The sequence below is a fragment of the Hibiscus syriacus genome, unplaced genomic scaffold, assembly GCF_006381635.1.
Source record: "Hibiscus syriacus cultivar Baekdansim isolate YM2019G1 unplaced genomic scaffold, ASM638163v2 tig00111741_pilon, whole genome shotgun sequence".
Lineage (NCBI taxonomy): Eukaryota > Viridiplantae > Streptophyta > Magnoliopsida > Malvales > Malvaceae > Hibiscus > Hibiscus syriacus.
This window is the reverse complement of record NW_024063166.1, coordinates 3,191,481-3,199,864: the sequence shown is the minus strand read 5'-3', so window position 1 is coordinate 3,199,864 and position 8,384 is coordinate 3,191,481.

The window sequence follows — 8,384 nt, the reverse complement described above, 5'->3', positions numbered from 1 at the left end:
TTTACCTTTCAATTTCTGATATTCGAGCCGTCCATTACGGATTTTCAACTCGAATCCTCCTTTGGTTTCAAGATGCCCATTTTAGGTTTCACCTTGAACCCTCCTTTTTATTTTTTCTTTTTCATTTTTCATTTTTTTTTTTTTTTTTTTTAGGGTGTAATATCGTTTGACCGAATCTGAATTCACGGATTAGGCAAATCTTCCCCATCCATTTCTGTTAACACCAAAGCTCCTCCTGAGAATGCCTTTTTACAACATAGGGACCTTCCCAGTTCGGCATCCACTTCCCTCGAAAGTCTTTTTGCATAGGTAAGATCTTTTTTAGTACCAAATCGCCTTCACGAAATTCTCGAGGTCTGACTTTCTTGTCATATGCTCGTATCATCCTTCTCTGGTACATTTGGCCATGGCAGATAGCTCTCAGCCTTTTCTCTCAATCAATTTAATTGATCAAACTACTTTGTACCCAATCAGCCTCGTCTAGTTTCAACTCCATCAATACTCTCAGAAGGTATTTCCACCTCAATAGGCAAAACTGCTTCCATCCCATATACCAAAGAGAATGGTGTTGCCCCAGTAGATGTACGAACGGACGTGCGATAAGCAAGCAACGCAAAAGGTAATTTTTTCATGCCAGTCTCTATGTTTCAGTTGCTTTTGTGATGATCTCTTGATGTTTTTATTCGCTGCCTCTACTGCCCCATTCATTTTTGGGCGATAAGGAGCCGAATTGTGATGTTTGATCTTTAACTTTGTGCAAACTTCCTTCATTAAATGTTGTTCAAATTCAATGCATTATCTGTGATGATCCTTTCAGGTGTTCCATATCTACAAATGATTTCTTTTTAAAAATCTGCACACTGCTCCTTTTGTGACATTAGCATAAGAGGCAGCTTCAACCCATTTGGTGAAGTAGTCTATAGCCACTAAGATAAAACGATGTCCATTTGAGGCCTTTGGTGAAATTGCCCCAATGACATCGATGCCCCACATTGAAAACGGCCAAGGTGCGTTCATTACATGGAGTGGTGAAGGAGGAACATGTATTTGGTTTATCATGAATCTGGCATTTATGACATCTTCGAGCAAATCTGATACAATCTCCTTCCATAGTGGACCAATAGTACCCAAACCTCATGATTTTCTAACCATTGTGAATCCATTAGCATGTGTTCCACAAACTCCTTCATGGACTTCCTCAAGTTTTCTTGGCCTCGATTCTATCCACACATCTCAAAGCACCTGATCCTTGCCCTTTTATACAATATATCTCCATCAAGGACATACCCCATTGCTAATCTTCTTAAGGTCCGTTTATCATTCTCCGCTGCCTCTGGGGTAAGCCCGATACTTTAGTATTGGAGAATATCATAATACCATGGGAGATTATCATCCTCTTCTTCCTCTATGTTGCAACAATGAGCTGGCATTTCTCTTATACTCATCGAATAGGCATCATTCGAGATTGATCATCGGCCTTAAACATAGCTGCCAACGTAGCCAAGGCATCTGCCATTGATTTTCTTCACGAGGAGATAAGCAAAAGAAATTTCTTCAAACTCTTTGATCAACTCCATCACTAAGTTCTTGTACTCTATCAACTTGGAGTCTCGAGTCATCCATTCCCCGCGAAGCTGATAAATAACCAGAGCAGAATCCGAATACTTCTAGGCTTTTAACTTTGCGCTCATTGCAGCTTGAATACCCAATACATGCTTCATATCTGCCATATTGTAGTGCATTCAAAGGCGAGCCTACTAGTACAAGGATAATGATCCCTCAGGTGAAACTAGTATTGCCCCAATTCCATGTCCCACAGCATTAGAAGCGCCATCGAAGTTCATTTTCATGTTTCATTTTTCGGAGTATCCTCTTCAGTAACAAATATACTCATCAAGTCCTCGTTCGGAAAATCAAATTTTATGGCTCATAGTCTTCTAATGCTCTGCTTGCCAGGAATCTGCAATAGCACTTCCTTAACTGATTTCTGGTTCATGTAGACTATATCAAATTCGGACAACAACATTTGCCATCTCGCCATCCTTCCAGTTAGAGCCGTTGATTCATCAGGTACTTTAACGGATCCAGTCTTGATATCAACCAGGTAGTATGATACAACAAATATTGTCTCAGCTCTTAGTAGTCCATACTAAAGCACAACACAACTTTTCAATAGAGGAATATCGAGTCTCACAGTCAGTAAATTTCTTACTGAGATAGTAAATAGCTCGTTCTCTTCTTCCAGTTTCGTCATGTTGGGCCAACACACATCCCATTGACTTCTCAAAGACAGTCAAATATAAAATCAATGGTTTGTTTGGGATTGGTGGCATCAAGACAGGAGCAGTAATTAAGTAACTCTTAATTCTATCGAAGCATTCTTGGCAACTATCATCCCATTCTCCTGGGTTTTGCTTTCTCAGTAATCTGAATATTGGATCACATTTCTCGGTCAACTGAGAGATGAATCTGGCAATATAATTTAACCTTCCTAGAAAACCTCGTACTTCCTTTGCGTTCTAGGGGGAGGTAATTCCAAAATTGCTTTGACTTATCAGGATCTATTTCTATCCCATTCTCACTGACTACAAATCCCAATAACTTCCCTGAAGTAGCTCCAAATGTGCACTTGGCCGGTTAAGCTTGAGCTGGTATTTCTTTAATCTTAAAATAGTTTCTTTAAGACTTTTACATGTTCTTCTCCAGTTTGTGATTTAGCAATCATATCATCCACGTACACTTCTATATCCCTGTGCATCATATCGTGGAACAACGTAACCATGGTCTTTGATATGTTGCCCCAGCGTTCTTAAGTCCAAAGGGCATCACCTTGTAGCAAAACGTACCCCACATTGTCACAAAAGTTGTCTTTTCCATGTCTCCTGGGTCCATCTTAATTTGATTGTAACCTGAGAAACCATCCATGAAAGAGAAAAGAGCATGACCAGCCGTATTGTCAACCAAAGTATCGATATGTGGGAGTGGAAAATTATCTTTGGGGCTCGCTCGATTGAGATCCCGGTAGTCAACACACATCCGAACCTTGCCATCTTTCTTTGGAACTGGCACTATGTTTGCTACCCATTCAGGGTACTTGGCCACTTGTAAAAATCCAGCATCGAATTGTTTCTTCACTTCTTCCTTGATTTTTAATAGCATATCTGGTCTCATTCTTCGAAGTTTTTGCTGAACAGGCTTGTATTCCGGCTTATTGGTAGCTTGTGCATCACAATGTCGGTTTCCAACCCCGGCATATCTTGATAAGACCAAGCAAACACATCCCTATATTCCCGAAGAAGGCTTATAAGACCATCTCTTACTTTTGGTGAGAGTGAAGTGCCAATTTTAACTTCCTTTATATCCTCTTCTGTTCCCAAATTTATTGTTTCAGTTGTCTCTTTGTGGGGCAATATTTGTCTATCTTCTTGCTCCATCATTCTAACAAGCTCAGAGTTTAACTCACATTCCTCTTCATCTTTATAACCCTCAGATTCTTCGAGACACATGTCATTTTCAAAATCAATTTGTGGTTCAAAAGTATCATTACTCGAACAGTTGATATCTGAAGACCTGCGAATCAAAAGGAGTATATTTGGCTGTGGACAAAAATTTTATCTAATATTTATCAAGAGAATAATTATCAATAAAGAATAAAGAATACTCAAGAGATGAATAAAATACTTGCTAAGATTAGAATGAAAAGAGAACACTGTTTCATTAAAGCAATGACAAATAACAATTTGTCCTTTTACAAAAGCCCTATTATTTGGGTCAAAAGGAGACAGATTTGTTATTATGCATTACTTTGAAAAGTGCTTATAGAACACAGGGAGTTCTTCAACAGTGTAATTGTTCAAAACATAGCCAGGAGGACACGGACGAATTGATGCCAATGAACACTCTCCAGTAGAATCTTCTGTGATAACGTTGATGCTCAGGCTTCCCAATAAATTTTCAACAAATTCTGTATCTTCAATATCTCCTGACTGTTTCAGCGTGCCAATCACAAATCCTCCAGACACAAAAGATTTGGAGAGTGGTGGAATGACCATGGGTCCCCAAACAAGATCTTCTCCCTTTACTCTTGCCTTCCTTCTTTCTTTAAACTTTTGTGCATCCTTGACTTTATCATGGTACGTTGGTTTGTATCCAGACCAAAATAATTTCTTTTAGGAACTGGAGCCGATCCTTCAGTGATTCCTTGCAATTTCTTTCCCAAGCCTTTCCCTACCTTTGCTCCTCTAGCTAAGGTCTCCTTTAATTGCATCTTTGTATTTTTGAAAGATGAGGAATGGGAATTCTTTGGCCCTCAGAGATAAAAGTAGCATTAACAAATTCCAAGGACTGGAAGGAGGACTCTAGTGCATTTTCATCTACCCCTACATATGGTGCATCTGTAGTGATAGAGGCAATGATGTCTTCTTCCGCTTTGATGGTCACTAGAGTCCCATCAACAATGAATCGGAGCTTTTGGTGAAGGGAGGAAGGAACTGCCCCAGCCATGTGAATCCAGGGTCTCCCTAGCAAGCAACTATAACTCGGATGAATATCCATGACAACAAAATCTACTTCAAATGTTGTAGGGCCAATTCTGAGAGGAATAATCATCTTCCCCATTATCTTGCGTTCTGTCCCATCAAATGCCCTTACAGCATTGCCACAAACCCTCATTTGTGATACATCCACAGGAAGTCTATTTAGAGTGGCGAATGGCATAACATTCAAGGCCGATCCGTTGTCAATTAACACTCCTGAGACGATGACTCCTTTGCAATGAGCCGTAATGTGTAAAGCCTTGCCCCTGCCTTTTCCTTCTTCAGGTATCTCGTCATCATAAAAATAAATAAAATTATCTGCATTAATATGATTTACCATCCTGTCCACCCGTTCCACTGGTATATCCTTCCCTACAAAAGTTTCATTCAGCACTTTGATCAGAGTATTTCGATGTACTTCCGAATGCAGCAGTAGAGATAACATTGAAATCCGTGCTGGGGTCTTATGAAGCTGTTCCACAATATTATACTCGCTGTGTTTCAGAAACTTTAAAAATTCCTGAGCCTCCTCAATCTTAACAGGCTCATTCAATTTATCATCAAGATCTTTAATAACCACATTCTTGCTTTATCAGCCTTTCCAGGAGCATAGCATCTTCCACTTCTGGTGAAAAATCCAACTTCAGCAACCTTCCTCCTTACTCTCAGGAGTATTAATTTGGCATGTATAGTCCCAGGGAACACTCTTGTTACTCTTGTAGGCAAAAGGTGTAGGGGTTTTGATCACCACCCTAGATGTTATACTTCCACTGCTGGCCCCGTAATTTGGTTTCGATATGACCAGGACAGGCTTTTTCAAATTCTTTTCAGCTTCCCTTGAATTTTCTTCAGAAGCGCAGATATCTTTCATTCTCACTCATTCTTTCTTCATAAAACTGCAACTCCTGCTTGTTCATTAATTCTTGGACTATTTGCCTGAATTCTTGACAGTCCTGAATATGATGACCATTTTCACCATGGTATTCACAAAAGATCTGTCTTTTCCGTTGAGCATTCATTTCTAGGGTTCAACAACCCTCTCTCCTTATTCGAGCATATACCCATTTCAGTGGTGCTCTTATTTCTTCAATTCTCCTCTTAATTTTCTGATTCTTCTCAATAGCGTTCACTCCCTGATTCTGATGATTTGGAAGGGTTTGCAGCAACACAGGGTGATTCAGAATCATTAAAGGACACCACCTTTCTCTTGATCAGATCTTCAACCACTCTTTTAAAAGCGAGACACTTTTCAATGTTATGTCCTCTGAGATTTGCATGATACTCGCATGTCTCATTTTCGTTGAACCATTTTGGATAAGGTGGTTTAATTGGATCAATGAATTTTGGTGATATACGTGAGCTTGGACTAATCCATGGAAGAGCTCACTGTAAGTCATTGGTATGGGAGTGAACGTCATCCTTTCATTGTTATGCTCGCGCTTAGTCTCCCCTTGGGATGAAGAAGAATTTCCCATCTTCGGCTACTCACAGAGAAATTTACATTATTCACCTCTCCTTCTTTCCTTTTCACATAGGGTTTCTTTGCAGGATTTTGGCTACCGACAATCTGCCCCTTCTTTAATGCTCTCAATCATCTCTCCACACATCACGATATCAGAGAAGCTCTTAGTTGCCACTCCTAACATATGATCAATATAAGGAGATTTTAACGTATCTATAAACATGGTTATAAACTCCCTCTCAATAAGTGGTGGGTGCACTTGAGCAGCAATATCCCTCCAGCGCTGAGCGTACTGTCGGAAGGTCTCATTATGCTTCATCTCCATATTTGGAGAGTAACACGATCAGGCATCATATCGGTAACGTGTTGATATTGTTCTTTAAACGCATTGGCCAAATCCTTCCAAGACCCTATTTTAGCTCGGGTTAATTGGTTATACCATCTAACAGCTGACCCCGTCAAGCTGGCCTGGAAACAGTGAATTAATAGCCCATCATCCTTCACAAATCCTGTCATTCTTCGACAAAAACATGGTCAAGTGAGCAACAGGACAAGTTTTTCCATCATACTTTTCAAATTCCGGCATTTGAACTTTGGTGGTAATACTAGGTCTGGCACAAGACTCAATTCCTCTGCATTCATTCCGTCTTGAGAACCCTGCTTTCCCATTTCTTTAAAAACCCTTTGCACCAGTCCTTTAAATGCTCCGGTACTTCCGTTTTAGGTTTCTCCATTTCCTCAGGATCTACATCAATATACTATAAGGATGTTTTGAGGGTTAGTCGTGGCCATTTGAACCTTTACAGCTGAAGACCCTGCAGGATGTTCCACTAGCTTTTCAGGTGAGATAACTAGTCTCGGGGTAGACTCCTGCCTAGAAACTTCAACAGGGGCAGCGCTTGGTTCTTTAACTGTTTCAGTACGTAACCCAGACATCTTGGTCATCATCTCATTCATCATATTAGCCTGGCTTTGCAGTATTTGATCTATAATTGACTTTTGTGACTGATCCATCTTTGCCTGCCATTCTTGTTGTATTCTTAGTAAATCTTCTTGCATTTCTTTCTTTAATTGATCAAGCTTGGCCTCCATGGCTCTACTTCGCGTGTGATAAGGATTGGAGTTCTTACTTGCCAGAATCGTCTGTCACATAACCCTTCGGAAATTAATTTATTGTTCTTTTAAATTCGAATGCATATTATTGGTAATGTGCTATAAATGATACATTTTATTGGTGATGCATTATAAATGATGAATTTACTTATGCATAATGAATGATGCAAGTATGAAATGCAAATAAAAGGCGTTGACCCAAGCAGTAACCATTCGGAAATACTTTCATTGGATAAAAAGTTTCACTCATTACAAAGGAGTTCTATTACATATAAGGCCTAGCCCTCAGACTCAGCTCTACAATTTCATTCATAATGGCGATGATCTCCCTTGTATGTTCAGAAACGGATTTGTGCGCAGTTGGATGATCTCCGCTCTATTGGCTAATTCGTTCATATACCGAGCCACTTCACCCATTTGAGCAATAGCTTCCCCATCATGCGCTCGCGTTCTTCTACCAAGGATCGATAGTGCTCATATGTATTTTCCCATCCCTTATTGATGCGTTTGATTTCTTTTTCTAGACTGGTAATATGAATTCGGCATTCTGGAGTTCACCTTTCAATTCTCTGATTTCCTTCTGGAAGGATTTGTTTTCTTCGAGAGCAACTCTTAGGTCCACTGAAGCGGGAGGAACTTGCACTTGCAGAAGGGATTGCTCAAGGCTCGATACATGACTTTTGAGCTCATCATTCATAGCTCGAGATTGGTTCATCTCATGTTCGAATCTCATCTGTAATTCTCCCATTTCTCCTGTGAGCTCATCTATTTGCTGACTTTTTGTCGAGAATCTCTGCATCCACGATCCAATCTCTGCCTGCTTTCTATCGAGGAATCGATTCCATCCCTGTCTCTCAGACCACATCTCTTCTTTTTTGCTTTCTTTCTTCTTCGAGCTCTAAAATTCTTCGATCTTTGTCCTCAAAGTCCTCAATTATACTGTTCATCTCAGTTTTAACCCTTGGACTTGATTCTTTTCTTCTTCTAATTCTTTCAGGCTGACTTCTTTTTCTTCATGGAGTTTTTGAGCTCTACGAGCCTCAGCTTTATACTGCTTGATCAATTCCTTTTTATCGGCCTCTAGCTCGCATATTTTTGCTTTTCCAGCTTCTATCTTCTTGATCTGACACTTGTTCTCAATTTCCAGACTTTTGATTCGCCGTCTTGCAGCCGCTAATTCTCTGGATCCAAGTTTCTTTCTCACCTGCTGTACCCTTTGATAATCTTTTTTTAAGTCTTCTAAATCAGCTTCCACCTCCTCTTTCCGTTCTCTC